This window comes from Polypterus senegalus, chromosome 15, assembly GCF_016835505.1.
Source record: "Polypterus senegalus isolate Bchr_013 chromosome 15, ASM1683550v1, whole genome shotgun sequence".
NCBI lineage: Eukaryota > Metazoa > Chordata > Cladistia > Polypteriformes > Polypteridae > Polypterus > Polypterus senegalus.
This window is the reverse complement of record NC_053168.1, coordinates 5413150-5440788: the sequence shown is the minus strand read 5'-3', so window position 1 is coordinate 5440788 and position 27639 is coordinate 5413150. Positions and strand designations below refer to the sequence as shown.

Here is a 27639-nt window from a genome sequence, read left to right as displayed (position 1 = left end):
CCCTGAGGATCTGAAACAAGAATTGTTTCTCTCCATAAAGATGACCGAGGCTATAAGAAGATTGCCAACACCCTGAAACTGAGCGGCAGCACGGTGGCCAAGATCACACAGCGACAGGCTTAACAGGACAGACTCCACTCAGAACAGGCCTCGCCAAGGTGCCCGTGCTCAGCGTCATATCCAGAGGTCGTCTTTTGAAAATAGACGTACGAGTGCTGCCAGCATTGCTGCAGAGGTCAGCCTGTCAGTGCTCAGACCATATGCCCGCCGCACACGGCATCAAATTGGTCAGCATGGCTGTCGTCCCAGAAGGAAGCCTCTTCTAAAGATGATGCACAAGAAAGACCACAAACAGTTTGCTGAAGACAAACAGACTAAGGACCAGGATTACTGGAACTGATGAGACCAAGATCAACTTATTTGGTTCAGATGGTGTCCAGCGTGTGTGGTGGCAACCAGGTGAGGAGTACAAAGACAAGTGTGTCTTGCCTACAGTCAAGCATGGTGGTGGGAGTCTCATGGTTTGGGGCTGCATGAGTGCTGCCAGCACTGGGGAGCTACAGTTCATTGAGGGAACCATGAATGCCAACGTGTACTGTGACATACTGAAGCAGAAACTGGGCCGCAGGGCAGTATGCCAACGTGATAACGACCCAAACACACCTCCAAGATGACCACTGAGGGTACAAGTGCTGGACTGGCTAAGCATGTCTCCAGACCTAAACCCTACTGAGCATACGGAAGGTGGAGGAGCTCAAGGTCTCTGACATCCACCAGCTCCGTGATGTCGTCGTGGAGGAGTGGAAGAACATTCCAGTGGCAACCTGTGAAGCTCAAGTGAACTCCATGGCCAAGAGAGTTAAGGCAGTGCTGGAAAATAATGGTGGGCGGCCACACAAAATATTGACACTTTGGGCACAATTTGGACATTTAGGGGTGGACTCACTTTTGTTAACATTAATGGCTGTGTGTTGAGTTATTTTGAGGGGACCGCAAATCTACACAAGCTGTGCACGGACTACTTTACATTGTATCAAAGTGGCATATCTTCAGTGTTGTCCCATGAAAAGAGAAAATAAAATATTTACAAAAATTTGAGGGGTGTACTCGCTTTCGTGATACTGTATATTGGGCAGAAGTTCTTGAAGGTGACGTGTTGGGTAAGCAGGAGGTTCTGAGCGACTCTGACGAGGGCAAAACTGTCATGGCTGGTCAACTGGGGCAGAGCGTCTCTAAAATGATCTTATGCTGTGGTTGGCACCTAACAAAAGTGGTCCCAGAATAGGCAACTGGCAGACAGGCAGCATGGTCATGGGCACTCAAGTCTACTCCACCTGCTTTGGTCCAGTTCATACTCCGAAATGTACTATGAAGCCCTCTCCCTTCTTCTTTTTAAAGAGTTCCATATCTCATCAAACAAACAGACCCTTTTATCACAATCTCAACTGTTCTAGGCGCTACATTCTCGCTGATATGCTAAATGGCGACTACAGGACTGTGTCATCAACAGCCATTCACTAACCGTTCTCTTCATTGATCCCATTAAAAGCTCTGGCAGGCTGGCCATCAATTGACTGGCCCTCCACGCCGTGTCCCGAAGCGTTTTCTCCTGCACGTATTGACATGAGCGTAATCATTCGTGAAATGAGGTTTTACTTAAATGTCTACATGCGACAAGTCAGCAGAGGCCACATGGAAATGTCAATACTCTGCTATCACAGCCGCTTGAAATTCCAAGTAATTTCATGAGAAGAGGTTCACCCTAAAGGCTGTGCATTGAAAAACCAAATAAACTCATGAAAACATTCCACGTGGAAGTTTAAAGGACTTAAATCGGCAGTTAAACAAACACTCCACTTTTCTACAGTCCGGCACGAAGCGGAGATCCAGTGGTCATCCAAGTCATAACCCTCTCAGAGTTCGCTTCGTTAGGACCGCTTGAATCCTTTCAGGAGGGGTTTCAACCAAGTGCTGGAAACGTTCCTTAAGGATCTTGGTCCATGTTTGGTCGGTTAGCACCATGCAGTTCCTGCACATTTGTTTCAGCCACACACTCATTGCGCACGCCACTCACTCCACCTCACTGTAAAGGTACAATACGGGATTGGGATCGGGGGACTTTGTTGTTCGTCAGAACGAAATGAAATCTCGTGCCGGGAACCCACTGGAGATGCTGTGTATTTAGTGACATGGAGTGTTTGTTATCCACCAGAACAAGGGGACGGGGGCCATAAAGGTGTGGGCAGCAACACGTGAAAAGCTGGTAGTGCACACAATACCACGGAAATCGATAGAATGCATATGAAATGTCCGTGCTACTTTAATACGCTACGTACTTTCTTGAGGCATTGTACAGGGTGGCGCAGAGAAATTTTGGAATTACCGTATATACTTGCATTATAAGTTCTCCCACGTGTAAGTTGGGACTTGATTTGACAGTAAAATTTCTGGTATTTTATAACGTCGATCGTATAAGTCAAATGCAGAAAACTCACGCTGTTGGTCCAAGAGATTATGATCTGCCAACGCCCAACAGAGAGTCACCACGGATCACACGGCCCTTTCTTTTTCTATGTATTGTGCCTATGTGACCACACGGTAATACCCAAACTATTTCGAAGTGACATTTGCACTGTTTTGTGTTTTTGGTATCTCACACCTTCATACGCTTTTATCATAAGAACATCCTTTATCTACGATGAAGCATTCGATCAGAAGGAAATGTGAAGCTGGTTTTAAATTTTAAAAGTCATTGAAGTAGCGAAAGAAATTTGTAACTACGCTGCTGCAACAAAATTCGATGCGTCTGAGAGGCTGATGAGATTGGAGGAGACAAGAAGATGTAAGATAAAAAATAATTAAGTGTCGCATTTTTGGACGGGCGTATTAGTCGGGGTCTGAATTTATGATCGATTTTTCAGGTTTCAAGACCCGACTTATACATGTGTATATGGTAAGTATTGGCGACCCTGGGGCATCAGCAGTTGTTTGGGACCAATGCGACCTCATTTAGATATAATGGAGCAGTGGAGTGGTGCACAACGAGCGTTCACTGTGAAAGTCTTTTAGAAGACTGGTGATCGTGTGACTGCTAGATAGATAGATAGATAGATAGATAGATAGATAGATAGATAGATAGATAGATAGATAGATAGATAGATAGATACTTTATTAATCCCAAGGGGAAATTCACATAACTGCTGCGCAAAGGGAATTTTGGCGTAATTTCCAGTTAGGACATCACGATTGTGTTCCGTCTACTCATGTGATTACAACATGGGTGCGAAATTTTTGAAGAAATGGGTTCAGCCTTTAAAAAAGGAAGTCCCCAGGTGGAGCCACTTCGTCATACTGCCCGACAATCGATGGGCGCTATTTACCAATTGTTTGGAAGGTGCGTCATCTGACGCAACGGTGACATTCCATGGCCTCCCAGATCCTTAGTGGGGGACATCTTAAAAACCAAGTGTACCACACACGTCCTGCAACCATCGCTGAACTAAAAAGGAGGACTGAAGAGGAAATCGCTGGCATTCCTCTTGACATGTTAAGTCGAGCAATGCAGAATTTCCACAACAGGCTATCAAGAATGTGTACGGAGAAATGGACAACACCTTCATAAGGTTTTACTCAAAATATAAAATGAATATTGGTTACCACCTTTAATTGCATATCCTGTATATCATTAAATGTATTTTGTAAGGTGTTTATTCATGCATTGAACGCTGATTGAAAATCTCTCATTTCCCTGCACCACCCTGTATATAATACCTCGGCATTATACAGAACGACAAATACTATTTAGGCAAAGTAAGAAAAGTGAGACACAAACAGATGAACACACACAGGCTTGGTCCACAATAGAAATAAAATCCTGCAGCACTTCTTTATATTCCTTGCTTTGTACCCCAATTAATACAAAATTATCATCAATATGCTAACAACCCAATTGTGCTTCACTCACTCAGAATACGGAGCCAATGGAGGAAGCACTTCAAGTTAGAGAAGCTTTTATCTGTGGCACCTCTGCATGATAACCACCTCTTACCCCGCTCTCAAACTTGCAGTTTTTAATGTTTGGAAAACGTTATGGGATTAAATCAATTAGAGATCTGTACTTCGGCAACGTCTTTGCATCCTACGAACACTTACACTCCAAATGTATCATTCCAGCAACACATTTCTTCCACTACAACCAAATTAGAAACTTTGCTAAACAAAATCGGCCAAATTTTCCTCACCGCCCGCCTACTTCTATTCCAGAAGAAATATTGATCAGTCCTGAGGACTCTGACAGCATTTCTATCTATCTACATACTATATATATATATATATATATATATATATATATATATATATATATATATATATATATATATATATACACATACAGGGCGGATTTTCCTATAGGCTAACTGGGCTTCAGCCTAGGGCCTCAAGATCAAGAGGGCCTACATTCAAATTGTTAGCAATTTGAACAAACTTAAAATGAGAGGTGAAAGGGCCTCATAAGTGGAATAGCCTCGGCCTCTTTTCATCTAAATCCGCCCTGTATGTATATATATATATATATATATACTGTGTATATATATACTGTGTATATATATATATACTGTGTATATATATACTGTGTATATATATATATACTGTGTGTATATATATATATATATATATATATATATATATATATATATATATATATATATATATATATATATATATATAGAGTATATACAGTCCTATGAAAAAGTTTTGAACCCCTCTCAGCCTACATTATAATCGACTCTCCTTTCAACAACAAAGATAACAGTGGTATGTCTTTCATTTCCTAGGAGTACTCGGGTGTTTTCTAAACAAAGATTTTTAATGACGCAGTATTTAGTTATATGAAATGAAATCAAATGTGAAACTGGCTGTGCACAAATGTGGGTCCCCTTGTCATTGTGCTGATTTGAATGCCTGTCACTGCTCAGTGCTGATTACTTGGTTGGATGAGCTCGTTAAGCCTTGAACTTCATAGACAGGAGTGTCCAGTCATGAGTGGTCAAAGGTATTTAAGGTGGTCAATTACAAATTGTGCGTCCTTCACTTTGACTCTCCTCTGAAGAGTGACAGACAGTATGGGATCCTCAAAGCAACTCTCAAAAGATCTGAAAACAAAGATTGTTCAGTCTCATGGTTTAGGGGAAGGCTACAAAAAGCCATCTCAGAGGTTTAAACTGTCAGTTCAACTGTAAGGAATGGAATCAGGAAATGGAAGGCCACAGGGCACAGTTACTGTTAAACCAACTCAGCAGGTCTGGCAGGCCAAGAAAAATACAGGAGCGGGATATGAAGAGGATTATGAGAATGGTGACAGACAACCACAGATTACATCCAAAGACCTGCAAGAACATCTCGCTGCAGATGGTGTATCTGTACATCGTTCTACAATTCACTGCCATTTAAACAAAGAACATCAGTATGGCAGGGTGATGAGAAAGACGCCCTTTCTGCACACATACCACAAACACAAACAGAGTCACTTGTTGTATACAAATACAGTACTCATTTAGACAAGCCAGATTCATTTTGGAACAAAGTGCTTTGGACTGATGAGACAAAAATGGAATTATTTGGCAAGAACAAAAAGCGCTTTGCATGGCAAATGTGGTGGAGGTTCCATCATGCTGTGGGGCTGTGTGGCCAGTTCAGGGACTGAGGCCCTTGTTAAAGTCGAGGGTCGGATGAACTCAACCCAATATCAACCAGTTCTTCAGGATAATGTTCAAGTGTCAGTCACAAAGTTGAAGTTATGCAGGGGTTGGATATTCCAACAAGACAATGACCTAAAACACAGTTCGAAATCTACAAAGGCATTCATGCAGAGGGAGAAGTACAATGTTCGGGAATGGCCGTCACAGTCCCCTGACTTGAATATCATTGACAATCTATGGGATGATTTGAAGCAGGCTGTCCATTAAATTGAACTGAACTGGAGAGATTTTGTATGAAGAATGGACAGAAATACCTCCATCCAGAGTCCAGACACTCATCACAGGCTATAGGAGGACAGCGTCGAGAGGCTCCAAGGAGCAAAAGGAGACTCAACTAAGTACTGACGTCATATCTCTGTTGAGGTGCCCACATTTATACACCTGTCTAATTTTTTTTATGATGCATATTGCATATTTTCTGTTAATTTAATAAACTTCATGTCACTGCTGAAATCCTACTGTTTCCATAAGGCATGTCGTAAGGAAGTTACTACTTTGAAAGCTCAGCCAATGAGAAACAAAAATCCAAAGAATTAACAGGGATTCCCAAACGTCTTCGTATGGCTGTGTATATATATATATATATATATATATATATATATATATATATATATATATATATATATACACACACACACACACACACACACACACATATACTAGGGGGCTTTGCCCCTGCTTGCTTCGCTTGCCAACCCCTTACCCAAACCAGCCAGTGTTACGTGCCATTGTGAACAGGGGGGCTGAACACACCCCAAGGAGATGTAGCCGCTGCTTCAAAACCCCATCTTAAATGTTGATTCAATGGGAAACAAATAACAGTTGTTTATTTTACCTCCTCTTTGCTCGATCAGCTGCTGGCTTCCTGCTGCGCCTCCTTATCTGCAACTCACGTGGGACTTCGAACGTTTTAGAATAAGCTCTTACGAGGGACGTTCAAAAAAGTTTCCGCACTTTTTATTAACTCTATTAAGAATTTCAAAAATAAGTGACATCACTCTTCTACATCCTCACCTTCCTTTGCGATGCAATTTCCCCAGTCACATGACCCTCTCAGACACGGTCAATCACTACTCCTTTTGCCTTCACCATTTCCAACGAAAATATAAAGTGCAGAAACTTTTTGAACGTTCCTGGGGCCTCGTGTATAAACGGTGCGTACACACAGAAATGTTGCGTAAGAACTTTTCCACGTTCAATCGCGATGTATAAAACCTACACTTGGCGTAAAGCCACGCACTTTTCCACGGTACCTCATGCCTTGTCGTACGCAAGTTCTCCGCTCGGTTTTGCAGACTGGCGGCACCCAGCGTCAAAGCAGTGCTACTGTTACTGTGTAGTTACTCATTATTTTCCTGACGCGGCTTTATAAATACACAGAAACTAACCGCATATTGTTTATTAGTGTAACGCATCTGATTGTAATTAACTCGTAACAATATAATGGTCCAGGGAACAGCCATAGTATTCCAAATACCAGAACTGCTTTAGCGCTGTTACTCTCACTTCTCCTTCTTCTTCTTCTTCTTTCAGCTCCTCCCGTTAGGAGTTGCCACAGCAGATCATCTTTTTCCATATTACTCTCACTGCACCACTCGGAGTATTTATATCACTGTATCTGAGTGTGAATCACAGCAGCAGCTGATCGGAAAGAGAATTATCGGTATACAGGCATTAAGCACACGCTGTCTCAGCCACTGCAAAACGTTTCAAAGCCTTTCCTGTACGGACCTCGCGGTTCAGAAACAGTTTCACCCCAAGAACTTTAAATGCACTCAATCAATTGCTCCTTGTAGAACTGTTTGGACTTATAAGTACAATCACCCACTGTAAACTTGCACTACAGTTATAATATCTCACAACCTGAGCCACTTTATAAAGTGCGTATTTACATATGATGACGAGATCATTTTAAAGGTGAAATGCAGCAAAATATGTTTGTTAAATTATACAGATAAAACTTTAACTTCATTTAAATAATCTATATTCTTCACTGGGAGTGTCGTTAAGGATAGAATAATTAAACATGTACTACAAAGATATTTCAATGTTCTTTAAACGTTTTGAAGAATCGGCGCTAAGCTTACAGATGGCTTAACTTCTATTACAGAGCTGATTGTGTGGCGATCGGTTACTTTTGGGAAAGAAAAGCACTGACTGCAGGACGGCTACGCCAATATATATTGAATATAAAACAGAAAGAAAAATAACAACACAGCTAAAAACGCAGCGACAAATTTCGCAAAAGTTAAATGCTTGTGTCATGAGCACGAGGCGGCCATGCAGTGTCCACAACGGAAGTAGCCATCCACCGTGCATAAGATACCTTACTGACGGGCAGGCGAAGGAGCCACCGATTCTTCCTCTGCCCAGTGCCACCACAAGCCTAGAGCCGTCCCTGAGTACTGCTGCAATAAATTATTTCATCGAAGTGAAACACATGTTTAATAATGTGCTTTAACTCCTATCATCATGAAAATGACATCACGTATACATCTCAGTATTTTAGTTATTCAGAGAGCTGTAATATCACGAATGTAATGGACTCTGTGTCCAGTTGGAGGAAGAGAGCCGGTTTAAGAAGCAAGTAGTGATTCACACACACAGAGCACATAGAAGATCAAATACAAAACAAAGCATTTAACGTGCTACTTTAATTACGATGTGATTTGAGAAACTGGTTAATTAAACAATTTTAAGATGAAGTTTATGATGTTCTACTTTAATGACAAAATAAACTACGTGATTAAAGTGGAAATGTCGAGATTGAAGTTGACATTTCGTGCTTTTTCCCCACCGTGTGCCTTTTTTCTCTGTACCCTAATAAGCTTTCATATGACACTCAGACAGTGGGCTACAACTCGGCTTTTCACGGCGACTTTGATATGTGACTTCTTTTTTATTTCGGCACTGTGCGATTTTGTGAATGTGAGCTTTCAAGTTTCTCCAACACGCTATGTCACTCGATCAACTTCCTTTTGTTGATTATACCACGGTTTATTTGAACAAATAGTATGTTTTTCCTTTGCCTCCACTTGGTATTCGCTGAAATTTTTATATTTTCCCCCGTGCTTTTCCCATTGTCTTTTCACAGAAGGCTGAGCTTAAGGGCGATTTATATTCATTTGCATATTCAAAGAGGCGTAATTCTGGGAGGAGTTGGGGCGTTACATAATGCGCGTGCACGAGCGTTAGCTTTCACGCTGATCGGGATTTATGTAGCGGAAGGAAAGTTGGAGTGCGCACAGATTCCTGCATCTGGATTTCTCTGTGCGTAAGCACATTTTGGCTTTTGAGCTTACGCCATGTTATAGTGCGAGTTCTACGCACGGCGTTATACATGAGGCCCCTGGTATGTTGAGGAGAAAGACTCCTTTCCTTTGTTTACTACTCTTAAAAATTTTACACAGGCTGTTGGTCTTCCTCTCTTTCTCATGGGCGAGGGCTGAATTGAATTTAGTTTTGTCAAGTTTGACTTGCTTGTATGAAATGTTATCTCGTTTTAAATAAATTCAATAAAATGGAAGAAAAAGGAAAAGTGAGTCATGAAAAGGCCTTATTGAAAAGATGTATATGAAAATGAAAAAAGAAATACAAAAAGCTTGAACAAGACCCGGCCACGCACTATTTTGTATGAAACTGCGCATTATATTTTATTCCCCTGCACTCAGCTGATGAACTAAAACAGCATCTTCAAGGATATAATAAAAATCGGATATAGTAAAATTATTTTGTGGCAATAGCATTTGATTACAGGAAATGTATGTATTTTATCTCGGTTATTATAAAATCGGCTATAATAAAAAAAGGTTATAATTTTTTTTAGTCAGTTGAAGCAAAAGTAAAGAAAAACGCAATTGGCATTAATTAAAAGTGACCGTCTTGCATGGCACTTGCGGTCTGCTATGCAGTTAAGCCTTAAAGCTTCAAGCCGAGACATGCGACTGGCAGAAAGTCGAGACACTGGCCACACGGAAGGACTTGATTACGGAATGTGAATGCGTGTGTGTGCGTCAATCCATCCTCTTCCACTTATTCGAGATCGGGTCGCGGGGGCAGCAGCTTGAGCAGAGATGCCCAGACGCCCTCTCCCCGGCCACTTCTTCTAGTCCTTCCGGGGGAATCCCGAGGCGTTCCCAGGCCAGCCAGGAGACATAGTCCCTCCAGCGTGTCCTGGGTCTTCCCTGGGGCGGGGCCTCCTCCCGGTTAAACGTGCCCAGAACACCTCACCAGGGAGACGTCCAGGAGGCATCCTGATCAGATGCCCGAGCCACCTCATCTGTCTCCTCTCAATGCGGAGGAGTAGCGGCTCTTATTTATCTATCAACTATGAGCCACTCCAGGATGACGGAGCTTCTCACCCCATCTTTAAAGGAAAGCCCAGACACCCTGCGGAGGAAACTCATTTCAGCCGCTTGTATTCGCGATCTCGTTCTTTCGGTCACTACCCATAGCTCATGACCATAGGTGAGGGTAGGAGCGTAGATCCACTGGTAAATTGAGAGTTTTGCCTTACGGCTCAGCTCTTTTTTCACCCCGACAGACCGACGCCACACCGATCCGCCTGTTGATCTCACGCTCCAGTCCTCCCTCACTCGTGAACAAGACCCCGAGATACTTGAACTCCTCCTCTTGGGGCAGGAACTCGTCCCCAACCCTGAGAGGGCACTCCACCCTTTTCCGGCTGAGGACCATGGTCTCAGATTTGGTGCTGATTCCCATCCCAGCCGCTTCACACTCGGGAGAGAGCTGAAGAACAGGGGCGTGGCTAGGGGCGGGCGGAGGGGGCGGCACATTTTTGGGGGCGGCATTATTGGCCAAAAGGCTCAGTACAATTCGTGTGTATGCAGCAGGGTTCGGAAAAATATCACTCATGATTGAAAAAGGTCAAATTCTCTGATTTTTAAGCACAAATGCTTGAAAAATAATGTTCAGACTGTCCTGTGACGGCATCAGACACAGCAGTTGAAATGTATGAGGCAATAACAGAAATAAAAAAAATTACACCGATAATAATTTCTAGGAAGATAAACAATTAATTTACAATTTAAAATTTCGTTTTATTATCATTCCGAATGCGTTCTCGCTCTGCGCAGAAAACATCCCCACCAATCACTTGTACCCTACTTGGTTCTGGTTTTCGTAGCGTACTTATATTAAAACTAATAATTAGAACACAATAATTTGACATTCCAGCTGAGTCAATAAATATTAGTTGGAGCTGCTTTGGGCATTCCATGTCAAAGTACCTAAACTAATACAGCCGTTGCAGCTTACCGTATATCAAACTGGCTCATTCGCCTTGTGATCGTCTTTTCCGATACACCATATAGATCTGCAATCTGTCGTACTTTTAAACCGCATAACAGAAGGTGTTCTATTGACTCAGCTGGAATGTCAAAGGATGGACGTCCAGAGCAGGGAACTGAGTCACCTGAACTGGAGTGTAGTCGAGTCCGTTCCACCTGTTCTTTGATAATTTCAAAAATAGTTTCATCTATATCGGAGTCTAAAATAGCCGCCAACATTGTCATTTCTTCCGATAAATCTTCAATTCTCTCTCTGAAATACGTAATATCTTCGGCAGAATCCATTTCATCGGCAGTAGTAAGCATTTTTCTAATTCATTCTTGTGCTATCGATTCACCAATCAGTAACTAGAGGGCGTGTTAGAGCCCACCCTCTCAACTTTGACGAGTGAAAGTGACAGTTTTATTTCAAGCCGTATTTCATGACGGTTTGCAGGAATGTTACGGACAAAATGAAATAAATAAATAAGCAACGAAAAACATATTTCGTGACACATTTATTTATTTATGCTCTCATTTCATGACATATTTATTTATTAAGGCTCTCATTTCATGACACATTTATTTATTTATGCTCACATTTCACAGTACTTTTATTTATTTACGCATTTATTTATTTATTTCATTTTGTCCGAAATATTCCTCCATAGGCGAGAAGGTGTTTCTCAGGTTAATAATGACAGTAGTCGAGCAATCAGTTCAAAGCTGGTCGTGTTGTAAACTGCTGTAAGAATACACACTAAAGCAAGCCGCTGCTGTCGCACCCTGATGACATCATCATGTGCCGCGCCAGTCCGCTAGGTAACATCCCTTAACAGAAGGATCCACAGATTCCTGCTGTTCACCGCAAATTCCGACGCATCATCCAAAGTCAAAGTGAACTTTATTGTCATCTCAACCATAAACAAGTATACAGATCCGGATACAAGTATCCGCTTGTTGAAGGAAAAAAAATCAGGGGTGGTCTCCCTTGACTTTCTCGTATACTCAGATATGGGGATGGATATTTGTGGAGTAAACCGCAAGACAAGGATTATATTTTTATATTATGTGCGTTAATGTAGCACCAGCAACAAATCAAATCAAATTAATAATATACTGAACAATTATTCTAAAAGTAAAGTTGAATAAATCGGACTATGCAAATAAATACACATAAACAAATAAAAAAAAAACATTTGCCTTGATAATTTTATTTTGGCGAACAATTTAGGTAAATTACCACTTTCCCTCTGTGGAAGTTGATCAAAAGTTGCAAGAGACTTTAGTAAGGCTTGTAACGTTCTCAAATGTGTATGCATTGCCATTTGAACGTCAAACGGAAAATGACGATTAGCTCGAAAACCGGTCGCTTTTCGAAAAAAAATGTAAAGAACCAAAACATGCTTAGAACGTGATGCTTTACCATAATATGATGTGAAATTATCACATTTTATTAATTTTTTAGGGGAAAAGTTGCAGGTAAAGCACCACTTCCGGTTAGCGGACATAGTTTAAAAGTTGATAGAAATGTACGTTTTGTACCTACTTGTAGGCAAAATTTGGTTGACCTAAGTGAAGTCGTACTCGAGTACTCCTGTTTACACACACACAGACATAAATTCCACAAATGGTATTTTCGGACTGGCAGGTCTAAAACGTCGAGATCTCGAAATCGAATTTTTGGGCGATTTCAGTGCTTTCCCTTTATTTAGGGTGACCCAAAAGGTCTTGTTTAACATGGTTTCCTCCGTCCTCCAGGCATTCCAAAATTAAAATGTCCTCCTTTCACAGAATCACGAACAGAGTTGAACGTTTTTGACTACTTACATATGATATATACCGAGAATGAGCAGCCTTCGGCCATTCTCCATTCATCCGCGTCACCGTGTGACATTACGTTACGTTATCAATAATTATAACATCAAGTAGCGGAAACACCGTTTTATATTCTATTTCCGCCCGACGCGGTAACAGACAGCGGTTAGCGGTTGATTGGAGTTGGAAAATATATTTGGTAATTTTTGTCCTCCTTTATAGCCGAACCCATCTGGTCACCCTACCTATATTTTGTATAAGAAAAAAGTAAAAACCCGAGATCCATCAAAGCAGGCGATGTCAGAAAGAAGATGGGAGCCAATTTCACTCATCTTAGCATCGCTACGCTGGTTGACGTGTCTTTAAAAATAGGATTTAACTGTATTGTCTCACAGTCGACCGTAAGGTGTGTCTGCAAATACGGGGAAGGCAATGAGTGTGACACCATCACTAACACAGTTTTCATTTCCTTTAGGGTGCAGGAGAACGCCCAGGAATAGTGACGTCACTTCCGCTTCTCATGATCTTATATCGTTAAAACTGTTGAATACAAATTAAGGGACGGGATGATCAGACTATAAAGCGAACTGGCAGGACCACATCGGGAGTCCTGTGCGCAGTTCTGGTAACCACACTACAAGAAAGACACAGCAGAAGCAGCACTTGAAGGTGTGCAGAGGAGAGCAGCCAAATGCATCATGGGACTGAAGGACATGTCCTACTGTGACAGACTCGTTGAATTAAACCATGAGGGGACTGCGTGGTGACCTCATCCAGGTCTTCAAAACCTGGATGAGGATGAGATATTCAGACAGCGTTGCTCTTAGCTAAACAAACGGGTGACAAATGGACTGAATGGTCTCCTCTTGTCTGCCACACTTGGTATGTTCTGATAGAATAAAACATGCATTGCAATATCATATACTGAAAAGATCTGCAATTTTTACTAACCTCTTCTATTCTTTTTTGATCATCTGTGTTGGCTTCTTACGCCCCTGCCATCTGATCAAAGTCCACTGCAGCTGCCTGTGATGTTGGGAGGGATGTGGGCACTACAACAATCAATGACACCCACTGCACCTGACCTTCTAGCAGGGGCCATCATAACAATGAGGGGCAGCTTGAGCACATTTACACCACCTTCAGAACGTCTTCAGACCCCTTCACTTTTCACATTTTGTTACTTTAAAGTCTTGTGCAAAATCATTAAATTATTATTTTTTTCCCTCATCAAGCAACACTCAATGACTTCGAATGACAAAGTAAAAAGAGGATTTGTAGAAATCTATGCTCATTTATTAAAACTAGCTGTGTTACGCATCTAAGACAGGTTGAAATGGAAGTAATCAGAGTTAACAATTGCAGGGCACCATGAAATGCATCGGTCTCTGTTATATGCCATTTGGTATGGGATTTGTAAAAAAAAAAAAAAAAACTGTGTTAATATTTGTGGCGCACCATATGTTGGAATGATAAATGCAATGTATACAGTATGTCTCCTTTATCCCATACCAAATGGCAAATTCATGAAAGCAGTGTTAATGTTTGTGATGCACCATCTGTTGGAATGACAAATGCAATGCATATATCTCAGGTATATAACACTTGGTATGGGATTTCTAAAAGCAGTGTTAGTTTGTGGTGCACCATCTGTTGGAATGGCAAATGCAGTGCATTTCATTACTACAAATGTTTATGATGTGCCATCTCTTACGAAAAATGTAATGTATATGGTTCTTTTTTATGCCATCTGTTATGTGATTTGTAAAAACAGTGATAATGTTTGTGATGCACCATCTGTTGGAATGACAAATGCAATACATTTTATTACTACAAATGTTTTTAATATGCCATCTGTTGGAACGACAAAGGCAAAACTGAGGTCTCTGTTATATGCCATTTTGTATGGGATGTGTAAAAAAACTGTGTTAATGTTTGTGATGTACCATCTGTTGGAATGACAAATGCAATGCATCTCTGTTATAAGCCTGTTGGTAATGGATTCATAAAAGAAGTGTTAATGTTTGTGATGCACCATTTGCTGGAATGACAAATGCGATGTATACATTGTGTCTCCGTTAGTCTCATACTAAATGGCAAATTTGTAAAAGCAGAGTTAATGTTTGTGATGTGCCATCTGTTGGAATAAAAAATGCAATGCATAGATCTCAGTTATATAACGTTTGGTATGGGATTTCTAAAAGCAGTGTTAGTTTGTGATGCACCATCTGTTGGAATGGCAAATGCAGTGCATATATTTCTGTTATATGCCATTTGGTATGGGATTTGTAAAAGCAGTGTTAATGTCTGTGAGGGACCATCTGTTAAAATGGCAGAGACATAGCAACCAGGTAGAACCACAGGCAGACCCATCAAACTGAACGGTCCCATTAAGTATTCAAATCCTTTGTTAGGACACTTGACATTTCGCTAAGATGTGTCCTATTCTGTTGATGTTTCTACACCTTGTTTGGAGTCCACATCCTTGTGTCAATAGGACATTCCAGTTTTTTGTGTTTATTACATTTGAACAGATTTCTAAAATCCCATTTTTCTTTTGTCCTTCTGGGGTGTTAAGTGGTGCTTGATTGGGGGGGGGGTGTTGGTTGGGGGGGACAATAGAAAGGACTTGAGCACAAGGCTGCAGCACAACAAGATGGGGGAAAAAAACAAAACCAAAAACCAGTCTGCAGGGTTTTGAAAGGCGCCGCTGTACACGTCAGGTTTGAACTTTCTAGCTTGTTTTTCATTATTGACTCTTAAATGAAGATTAAGGGACAAGCATTTACAAAAAAAAAAAAAAAGGACGCGGCCCCCAGCGTGGCACTTCCATTAGCGCCCAACTCATTACTCTGCTCAGCGAGCAATCAAACGGAGAAACGTCTGAACAATTTCATCTCAATCTGTCTTTCAGTCTGCAGGGTCGATGGCGCAGAGTGATGTTCATTCTTGTCGTGTTTGCTTTTGGCTCACTAGTGTTAACTTTGTAAGGTGTGCCAGGATCAAGGGCACCCTTTAAGAACTGGCACAGATCTGTCGCACAGAAAACAACCTTCAAAGAGCGAGCACAAGAGAGAAAATCCCTACTGGCAGACAGACGGCAAACCTGGGTGGGCTCCAACCTCGAGGGGGCAATTATCATTATTATTATCAACTTTGTGGTGAAGCCTTAGCATTTGCATCACAATAACTTATAAAGAAACTACAAACACAACATCTTGAGTGCCAATCTGTGGCTGGAGTGCCATTAAATTGTGACGTCATTCAAACGTCTGCTCCTGGCTGGGAGTGGGACGCTTATTAACAACCTCTAATGTCCTTGTCTGGGAAGGGACAAACTCTTATCCTGGGGTCATAATTCAGAGACGTGTCAGGGTTCAGGGTTCCAGCAGGAGTTCAAGCCTGGGAGTTAATACAGGGATGCCCCCCTAAATCTAAACATGGGGGTAACCCCATGGGAGTTTTGAAGCCACCTCAGTGACGAGATTCTTTGAGATTTGAGTCAGAAGGACAGTTAGGTTGAAGGGACCCAGAAAACGGAGATGACGAGGGAAGTGGACAGGTGGGTAAGTCGGCCCACCCAATGAGCTGACCAAGCACTTCTTCTGTTTCTGTAAAATATTTTCTATCCCCCACATTAGGACAGTTCTGTCCCGAGTCCCTGCCTGGATGAGGGTGAAGACCCCAGAAAAAGAGATGACGAGGGAGGTGGACAGGTGGGTAAGATCAGCTCCCCCAGCCCTGAAGGTCTTTTTCTTCTGTTTCCTGAATATTTTCTGTTTTTTTTTTTCTCCCACACTAGGACCCCTGCCTGGATGAGGGTGCCCGCCCATCACAGCCCCCTTAGAAAAAAGTGGAAACACCAAAGGAGGTCCGGCTCGAAGTGCCAGCATCAAAGTGGCAGCACAACTAACTACCCAGCACTCCGTACTTGAAACGGCTCAGCGACATTCACTGGCTAAATTTAGTCCTGCGTCTCCTGCATTTTTCTGTGCTGCGGTCAATTCACACGAAAAGAACTAAAGAGCACAAAAGGAGAAGACGATTCCCAAAAATAAACGCAGAGCGGTGGAACGCTCCTCATCTAATCGGTCTGTGACTCGAGTGTGAAGTTCCTCAATGGCCGCTGGGCAGGAAGCGGTTAAGGCTGACTGACACTTCTCCTTTCTGGAGAACTCGCTTCACAGAAGTCGTCCCCGTGACGGCTCTCCATCAGTCATGCATCTTTAGATCTATGAAGGGTGGCACGGTGCCACTCGTGTACGGTTAACCGGAGGTCTCTGTGGGCTTTGCATGTTCTCCCCGTGTTCTTTGTAGGTCCTTCTGTTTTTCTCCCACACCCCAAAGATACAAAACATTGGCCTCCATAGTGTTAAGCTTTATTAGCCAGCCTGTCTGTACAGAATATGGGTAGGAGGAAAACTGGCATCCTGGCTGGGAAGGAGGATGGAAGGCTGGGGCCAAAGGGCAGACAAAAATAAGTTATTTAACAAAATAATGGATGGACCAGCCAGAAATTGGGAGCAGTTCTGTCCCCCATACGCCAGGTGGCAATGGCAACTCCATACGCCAGGTGGTAATGGCGGTTCTTTCCCCCATATGCCAGGTGGTGGTTCTGTCCCCCATAAGCCAGGTGGCAGTTCCATATGCCAAGTGGAAGTGGCAGTTCTGTCCCCCATATGTCAGGTGGCGGTTGCAGCAGTTTCATATGCCAGGTGGTAATGGCGGTTCTGTCCCCACTATGCTAGGTGGAAGTGCCAGTTCTGTCCCCCATATGCCAGGTGGTGGTGGCAGAGGCAATTCCTTATGCCAGGAGTAGTGGCAGTTCTGTCCCCCATATGTCAGGTGGTGGTGGCAGAGGCAACTCCTTATGCCAGGAGTAGTGGCAGTTCTGTCCCCCATATGCCAGGTGGCGGCTCTGTCCCCCATACTCCAGTCAGGCAGTCCAGTCAGGACACCTAAGGGGTCAGCTATTGCCCGCCTGCCAGGGGAGCTCGCTCAAATCAATGGTGATTTGGCAGGCATTTCAGATCACAAATTCTGACAGATTAGGGCGCACTTGGCTCCAAGTTTAGAGAAAGAATTTCAAAGATAAACAAAGCACATCCTGCCGCACCCACAGCAGGGCACAAAAAGAGAGCTAAGCGAGTGCCGCAGCACCTGCCCTGCCCGGCTGGCACCTGAAAGAACATGGTGGAGCCGAGACACCAAGAAAACAATCACAAGCACCAACCACCAGGGTGCTCACGGACGCCCAGCCGGCCATTTTGTGTTTATGTTCATTCAGGGTCACTGGGGGTCAGAAGAGCTCATGTGGGCAGACATCAACCCTGAATGGGACCACCAGTGTATACACACAAGATAAACAGGATATGAGAATCCATCCATCAACAAACCTGCTTAATCCAATTCAGAGTGGGTGTGCCTATCCGGGCAACACTGGGAACAAAGTGGAATGCCCATCCGTCTCGCGACACACTCACAGAAATGTCACCAGTTAACTGAACACACAGACACTTAGGATGGGGAGGTGGGGGTGTGTGTGACATGAAGACCCTACACAGAGGACCACCGGACCAGGCTTTTAAAATGAGGACTGTGGAGCTGTGCCAACCACTGTGCCTTCTAAGTGACCACCATTGAAACGGAACAGATACAATTAATGGCAGCGATGACCCCACAGTTACGAGGGTCCTGAAAGAAGTTTGATGGCTCTCATCCCCATGCGGGCCGTGCCCACCCTTATATTTGAACTTGCAATTATAAAGCAACACTTCAAATTGCTGTGCCAGCCGCAGAACTGCCCAAAAAAACAGAATGGGTACAATTTAAGTGAAGAGTGGCTTTAAAGTTAAGGGGGTTATTGGTCAAGAAAATGGACTGATAGGTAAAGTCGGACTGGGATGTGAACCCCTGACTGCAGAACAAGTGAGTCAACCGTTAACTCTTTCAGGGCGAGTGTCGACTTTAGTCGAAATTCAAGGGTAGAGGATGCCAATCGGCTGCAAACTGCGACAAAACTCGCCATCACGTTTTAGTTCGACTCTCTTTGCCAGAAGGAAAGTTCGCCGATTTGACCGCTGACATCTGGAAAGAGACCAAGGCGAACGCACAAAGCAAAATACTCCGTGGATGACATTTGGAGTGTTACCTGTGGAGGATGGCCGGGACGCCTGGAAGGACCAGGAGAAGGCAGCCGCCCTGGTTGGTATGGGGGCCATGGGAACCGAGCATGGAAGCTCAACCCTACTGGGGCCCGTGGCCACCACAGGGGGGCACCCGGAGGATTGTGGAGCCCTGGATGTCCGGAAGTGCTGCCGGAAGGAATTCCAGGGACACCCGGAAGTGCTCATGCGGCACTTCCGCCACACCAGGAAGTGCCATGGGAAGACCGTCACAGAGCACCTGGAGTACATATTAAAGTGTCGGGAGATCCAAATTGAACGACGGGTTTGGTTCATGGGCACCGTGTTGAGTGCTGGACTTTGTAAATAAACGTGTGCGATTACGGGACATTCTGTGTCCGGGCTGACCTACTACATACCGCTGAATCGGACTCGGACTGGTTGGACTCCCGTTTTGATGCAAGTGATCTGGAGATGGAGATCGAAAACAAAGTGCGGTACTGGCATCAGCTGATCGAGGGGCTGAGCACATTTGTCCCTATAGTAATGAATCCATGGGAGGTCCGCCACTTACGATGACAAGAGGCACAAACCAGATTGTGTCGCACTGCAAACTGCCACCACCGCCCACCCCAGTGTCACCCCAAGAGAGACACCCAACAGCAGCCACATGGCGCGCAGCGACAGACGATTTCTGTGTGAAACCTTTGCTTTGGGTGCTTTCACAAAAATGACTTTTTCCCCCCAAAGAAATATTCGGCCCTCAAAAAGAGTTAAAAAAAAAACAGCAGATCTGGCCACCGTTGAAAATGGCTCTAAAAGTGACAGGGGTGTTGTTAATAAAATGAAGTGATGGGGAAAGTGGGCCAGTGCCCGCCCTGGGATTTGAACCCCAGACCCCCAGGATTGTAAAACAGCAGTAATGAACCACTGAAGTACCCAGTAGCACTGCAGTAAAGCAGAATGGCCTCGACTGAAGTGAGGGTCCACATTTAAAGGGTTCACAAAAACGGTTTGATGGTGAAACTCCACGTGGGCCATGTGTCCAACCTGGCATTTGAACCCCAGACTTTGGAATTGTGAGATAACACCACCAAGCGCTGAACCACTAGGGTGTGTATCCAATAAAACACCACGGATGCAACTTAAGTTGAGAATGGGTCAACAGTGAAATGGGGTAACGAAAATAGTTTGATGGGTAAACGCCATGCAGGCCGTGCCCACCCTGGGATTTGAACTCCAGACTCTAGATTTATAAAATGCCACTACTAACGAATGTGCCAGCCACGTGACTGGCCATTAAAACAGAATGAATACAACTCAATCCCGTCTCTACTGCTCAGAGGGTTCTGAAAATGCTTAGATGGTTAAACTCCATGCATGTCCTACAGTTAAAGAGGGTAAGGAAAACAGTTTGATGGGTAAACGCCATGCAGGCCATGCCCATCCTGGGATTTGAACTCCAGACTCAGTAGTGTGGCTTCAGAATTCCGAACGACTGTAACATCAGAATAACTTCTTATTAAAACACAATGGTTTACAAGTTACAACTGAAGTTCAGAGTGGCTCTAAACTTAAGAGGGGTAATGAAAACGGAATGATGGCTAAACTCCGTGTGGGTCGAGTGCCCAACCTGGCATTTGAACCCCAGACATTGGAATTGTGAGACAACACCACAAAATGCTGAACCATAAGAGTTAGTATCCAGTAAATTAGAACAAATACAACTAAATGCTGTCTCTACAGCTCAGAGGTTTCTGGAAGCACTTTGATGGTCAAACTCTAACGCGGGCCGTGTGTCCAAACTGGGATTTGAACCCCAGACTCCGGAATTCTGAAACCACACTAATAACATCTGAGTAAGTTCTTATTAAAATACACTGAAGTTCAGAGTGGCTCTAAAGTTAAGGGGGTTATGAAAACTGGTTGATGGGTAAACTCCATGTGGTCCGTGTGTCCAACCTGGCATTTGAAGCCCAAACACTACTAGGCGCTATGCCAGTCATATGACTCACCATTAAAACAAAATGGATACAAACTTAAGTCAAGAGGGACTCTAAAGTTAAGGAAGGGTTATGAAAACGGGTTGATGGGTAAAGTCGGGCAGGGTCCACACTGGGATTTGAACCCCCAGACACTGGCATTATAAAGCAAAACTACTAATGACTGTGCCAGCCACGTGACTCGCCATTAAAACAGAATGAATACAACTCAATCCTGTCTCTATAGCTCAGAGGGTTCTGAAAATGCTTAGATGGTTAAAGTCTATGCAGGTCCTACAGTTAAAGGGGGTAACGAAAACATTTTGATGGGTGAACGCCATGCAGGCCGTGCCCATCCTGGGATTTGAACTCCAGAGTCTGGAATTCTGAAGCCACACTACTAACGACCGTAACTTCTTATTAAAACACAATGGTTTACAAGTTACAACTGAAGTTCAGAGTGGCTCTAAACTTAAGAGGGGTAATGAAAACGGAATGATGGCTAAACTCCATGTGGGCCAGGTGCCCGACCTGGCATTTGAACCCCCAGACACTGTAATTGTGAGACAACACCACTAACTGCTGAACCATAAGAGTTAGTATCCAATCAATTAGAACAAATACAACTAAATCCTGTCTCTGTTCTGGAAACACTTTGATGGTTAAATGCCAATGCAGGCCGTGTGCCCAAACTAGGATTTGAACCCCAGACTCTGATATTCTGACACCACACAACTAACAACTAAGTTCTCATTAAAACACACGGGTACAACTGAAGTTCAGAGTGGATCTTAAGTTAAGGGGGTTATGAAAATGGATCGATGGGTAAACTCCACATGGTCTGTGTGTCCAACCTGGCATTTGAACCCCAGACACTGCTAGGCGCTGTGCCAGTCACATGACTCGCCATTAAAGCAAAATGGATGCAAACTTAAGTCACGAGGGACTCTAAAGTTAAGGAAGGGTTATGAAAACGGGTTGATGGGTAAAGCTGGGCAGGGTCCACACTGGGATTTGAACCCCCAGACACTGGCATTATAAAGCAACACTACTAACGACTGTGCCAGCCACGTGACTCGCCATTAACTCTTCAAAGGCTGAATATCTTTTCCCCAAAAACACAAAGTTTGCTGAAAAGCACCCAAAGCAATCGTTTCACACAAAAAAAATCAAAATAAAACGTTTGTTTTTCGGCTGGTAGCACAAAGCCCAAACCCTAAAGGGAGGATTCTTTCCATTTTCACGTTGCTTCCGGTCCGAGTGTCCACCGGGCCACAGCTTCGCCCCCTGAGCAGGTTTCTCATCAACAAAAACACCAAGGAATGAGTCAGCGGTAAAGGGAAGTGAGAGCGGCGGTCGTGTTTGTTGACACTCATTTGTTAAATGACACCGAAACAGAAAGAGGAGGAGGAGGAGGAACCATCAGAATGCGTCACACTTTACTGTTAACGGCACCACGGGAGTCCGGGGGAAACCCACCAACAAGTCGGCCCACCGTAAGCATCCGCAGCCTCGTCTTGGGGTCCGGTGTCAGGTTTCAGGCTTGTGGCGTCCCCGGAGTTTATCTGTGCCCGACCGGCTCTTTGATTCTTTCCATCCATCCACGAGTCCCACCATCCATTTTTTTTTTTGAAAACACGTCCGTTTGCTCATTTTCTGACTACTCTAGTTGCCTCTCTCACCATCCATCCATCTACTCGTTGAGTTTATAAGCCAACCAACCATTCTCTCACTTTTTAAACCTTGCCATTTATTTGGTTCCTTCCATTCGCACCCCCCCATTCTGACCCTTAAACTTCAGGAAAATTGCCATGAAATGAACACTTCAACGGTCAACGTGGCTCCACGATTTCTGTTTATAGACATTGCCTCTCCAGGAGTACGCCTACCAGACCTGTCATCCATCGCTCCATCGCTTTTCTGAACCACTCATTCATCCATCCATCCATTTTTTTGTTAGGCTGGCTCTTTAGCAGTTTGCCGTTTAGCCATCTGTCCATTCTCTGAATCCTCCACGAGTCCCACACTTTTTAACACGTCCATTCGCTCATTTTCCGACTGTGATATTCACCCAATCCATCCTTTTTTTAGCCTTGTAACTATCCATCCATCCATCTAACTCATTGATTTCATGAACCAACCAATCAACCGGCCACTCACTTTCTAAGTCTTGCCAGTTCTTTTTTTTTTACCTTCCATTCACCCCCCATTTCTGAATCTCGTACTCCACAAGATGGCTGCCACTAAACAAACACTTTTAACATGTAAATCAGTTTATTAGACGTTTACGTGTAGTTTGCCTCTACCCGTTATCCATCCATTCTTCCTTCTGTCACTTTTCTGAACCATTCCTCCATCCGGCCCTTCCTGGCTTATCTGAACCTTCCATCCCTCCATCTGTTCATCCTCATTCTCAGCAGCCCATCTGTCTTCTCCTCCTCCTTAGCTTTCAAAAACCTTTCAACCTTCGACCTGCTGATCCTTTTTCTAAACCATCCAGCCATCCTTCCATTTTGGAGCCTTCAATTCATCCATTTTTTTTTTTAATCTTTTTTTCCTTCCACTCATCCATTCATTTTCCAAACTTGGCATCCATTTATTTCTTACCTTCCATACATCCATTTTGTGAACCTTATAGCCAGCCATCCATCCGTCCAGTTTTCATTTTCTGAAAAGTTCACCAACTTTCCATCTCCCAGTTTCTGATTAATTAATTAATCATTAATCGTTAATCCATCCATGTGCTGAACCCCATCCATCCATCATTTAAAACTTGAATCAACTTATGTTTCAATACCCCGTCCATCAGTTTTAAACCACTTCTGAAGTTGTGAAGTTTCTGAACCATTCCAGTGTTTTCATCCATTCCCTTATTCATTCATTTCTGAAAAGTCCACCCATCCATTCCTTCATCTGCTGAACGTTCCATCTACCAGTTTTGTCATCCTTTCATCCATATTCTGAGCCATCCATCCATTATTTAAGAGTTTAATTCCTCCATGTTTCAATCTCAATTCCATCAGTTTTCTGAATTATCCATCCTTGGTTAGTTTTGTAAACTGTTCGCCCATCCATCTACTCATTCATTTATTGTTTTTTACCTTCTATTCAGCCATATTCTGAACCTTATAGCCTCCCATCCATCCATCCATCCATCCATTTTTCTGGACCATTCTGGAGTTTTCATTCATCTCCTGAACTTTCCATCTACCAGTTTTCTGAACCATCCTGGAGTTTTCATCAATCCATTTACTCTTTCATTTTTGAACACTCCACCCATCCAATCCTTCACTTCATGAACCTTTCATCTACCAGTTTTGTCATCCTTTCACCCATCTCTTCATATTCTGAGCCATCAATCCATTATTTAAGATTTTAACTCCTTTACGTTTCAGTCTCCCATCCATCACTTTTACAAATCCACCATCCATCTCCTCATTCATTTATTGTTTTTTACCTTCTATTCAGCCATATTCTGAACCTCATAGCCTCCATCCATCCAGTTTTCTGGACCATTCTGGAGTTTTCATCCATCTCCTTACTCATTCATTTTCCGAAAAGTCCACCCATCCATTCCTTCATCTCCTGAACTTTCCATTTACCAGTTTTGTCATCCTTTCATCCATATTCTGAGCCATCCATCCATTATTTAAGAGTTTAATTCCTCCATGTTTCAATCTCAATTCCATCAGTTTTCTGAATTATCCATCCTCCGGTAGTTTTTTCTACTCATTTATTTATTGTTTTTTACCTTCTATTCAGTCATATTCTGAACCTCATTGCCTCTATCCATCCATCCAGTTTTCTGGACCATTCTGGAGTTTTCTTCCATCTCCTTACTCATTCATCTCCTGAACTTTCCATCTACCAGTTTTCTGAACCATCCTGGAGTTCTCATTCATCCCTTTACTCATTCATTTTTGAACACTCCACCCATCCTTTCCTTCACTTCATGAACCTTTCATCTACCAGTTTTGTCATCCTTTCGTCCATCTCTTCATATTCTGAGGCATCAATCCATTATTTAAGATTTTAACTCCTTTACGTTTCAGTCTCCCATCACTTCTCACTACAGAAGACCACCGCACAACAACGACGTTGTGCTAGTGACACAGATGACAAGACACAACGTCGAAATGAAGCCAACGCCACAGCTTGACAACTTCTGCGTGAAATGCCTCAGCAATGGTGGGCATGGCTTCAAGTTTTCACTAAAACATGTTAGTCTATCGGAGGGTATTTTCTCAAAACAAAAGATTAATATGCCAGCGACACGCCTAAGAGGTGGCATCACCAGGGTCTTCTTACAAAAGCCAGTGGGGCAGCAAGCACAGGTGGGTCCACATCCTCTGCACTGGGCCATTCTTAAGAGTCAGCGGACGCCGCTGCAAGTTCATTAAAACTCAGCAAAACTGATGGTGGGGGGGTCTTCAGATTGTTTTTTGTCCCAAAGACCACCCTCATCTAGAACTTTATTATTACTCTGACATGTCGGACTCCGATTTTGGAGCAAGCGATCTGGAGATTGAGATCTAAAACGAACGTGAGGGACCGGCGTCAGTGGACGGGGGAGGGGTGGCCATTTCCCCAGTTAATCGGCGACTTTTGTTGACATAAGGAGGTCGAGGGGGATAATCCGCTGTAAACGTCGACAAATTGCTCACCTTTACGTGAACAGGTGGACCCTCTTTGCTAGGAAGGACTGTTATGCTCGTTGACATGACATCAAATCCTTGCAGGTGTGTGTGTGTGTGCGAGTCTGATGGCAGTCACGGGGTGTCGTATCTTTGATTGCCGCTACAACAAATAGTTCTGAGCAGGCATTGACCACAGAGCTGCTCTTGTGAAAAGAATGGAGATCAACTCGGAGAGGGAGCGGCAAGTTCGTTGTACCACGAGAACGTAAATGAGAGAATAAAAGAGCAGCTAACTTTTACAAGTACCATAAATTAATACCGGGTGTGACAGACTCAAATCAAATGTATGCGTTTATTGTATTACCAGTAACGGTGCACTGCTGGAACGAGTAGTTTTCCTCCTCTTTCTCTTGTCACACGCGTGCAAGTCGGGGGACGTTGTGTGGACCAAGTAAAGGTAATTCCACGCCAGGCCAGGGGAGGGCGGGGTGCACTAAACTTTCTCCTGTTACCTCTTCAGACCAGCCGCGGGAAAACCTGTCTGAACCAAGAACGTCACATCCGGTTCAGGCGCCCAGAAGAACGTGACTTCCTGTTCTGGCACCCAGGCTGATGCCAGGAAAACATCACTTCTAGTCACCCAATATGACTTCCGGTGGCCCTACATCACTTCCTGTCTGACCACTTAAAACCGCCATCTTTTCCAACCTTCATCAGTTCTGTCTTGGACTCTGTACTATCAACAACTCTGTTGAAACTAAAAGAATCCTTTGCAGCTAGGAATATTATACGGGTGGCTGCCCCAAACCTTTTTTTTACGTGTGTCGAGTCTGTTCCTTTTACACTCTGTACATTTACCATTCATTTGCTCAGAAGTTGAAGCGCTTGCCACTTCCTGAGCAGCTCTTCTTTTCTCCACCCTAGCGGCTGCGGTGGTCGGCTGGGGGTTGTGCCCAGTCGCAATGCCTGGACGGACCTGGAGAGGGACTGTGCCTTCCCAGGACCACGAGAGGGCAGCCACCCCACCTGGTATAGAAGCTCAACCCTATCTGGGCCCATGGCTACCGCCAGGGGGTGCCCGGACAATTGTGCGGCCTCGGACATCAGCACTTCCATCACACTCGGAGGTGTTGGTGTAAGGAACACCGGGGACACCCAGAGGGCTTCTGGGTGCTCATGCGGCACTTCTGCCACACCAGGAAGTCAATCAGGGAGCACCTGGAGAACGTCCGGGTGAGAATAATAGGGGCCGCCTCTCTCTAGTCGACAGATGTAGTCGGGGGTAGAAGAGGACAGAGCTCGGTGGAGAGGAATGGAGGTGGTGAAGGACCGTTGGAGGACCCTTGAAGAGGGTGTGTGGTGCAGGGGCACCATGTGCTGTGCATAAATTAACATGTACTTTTTGTAGACATTCAGGTGTCTGTCTGTCTGTGTCCGGGGCTGGCTTCCACATGGCCCGCTTTTTTTCTTCTGTCGTCGGCATCTTTTTGTGTTAAAACTGATTAAGACCGTGTCTGTGTTGCACGATTAGTACGATGTGTGTTAGTACGATTTTTCTTAATGTTTCACTTAAGCTGGCACTTAAGTCTTCAATACGCCTCAAGAAAGATTTAAGATATGAAGAAGTAGGGGAAGAGCCGACGAAGGTGGTAGGGAATAAGAACGGCGCCCGTACACATGTGCCATATGACCACCCTCTTAGCTGCTGCCAAGAGTTGATTCTACAATAAAACAAAAAGAGGAATAATCTTGGAGGTCAATCATCACCATGACAGAAGACGTCACGTAGTACATGTGTACCAAATTTCAGGTCAATCGGTTTGCGAGCCACAGGTAATTTAAAATCCTGGACAAACAAACGGACAGCCACGGTATCGTAGTACAGGCAGTCCCCGGGTTAGGTACGAGATAGGGACTGTAGGTTTGTACTTAAGTTGAATCTGTATGTAAGTCGAAACAGGTCCATTATTTGAATAAATGCTATTGTTGACCGACTGTAACCAAAATGCTCTGCCATTGAATGATGGAGTGTC

The 27639-nt window shown here is 43.7% G+C and overlaps 1 protein-coding gene and 1 long non-coding RNA gene across 3 annotated transcripts in view; both read right to left on the bottom strand.

The window, feature by feature from the left end:
- cmtm6 (CKLF-like MARVEL transmembrane domain containing 6) overlaps positions 1 to 27639 on the bottom strand; it is a 65706-nt gene that overhangs the window by 23347 nt on the left and 14720 nt on the right. The window lies entirely within an intron of this gene.
- On the bottom strand, positions 22590 to 26085 carry LOC120515542. Its single transcript, XR_005630664.1, has 2 exons — positions 24451 to 26085; positions 22590 to 24094 (listed from the first exon to the last, which is right to left on the bottom strand). It is a non-coding gene; the product is annotated as an uncharacterized LOC120515542 (long non-coding RNA).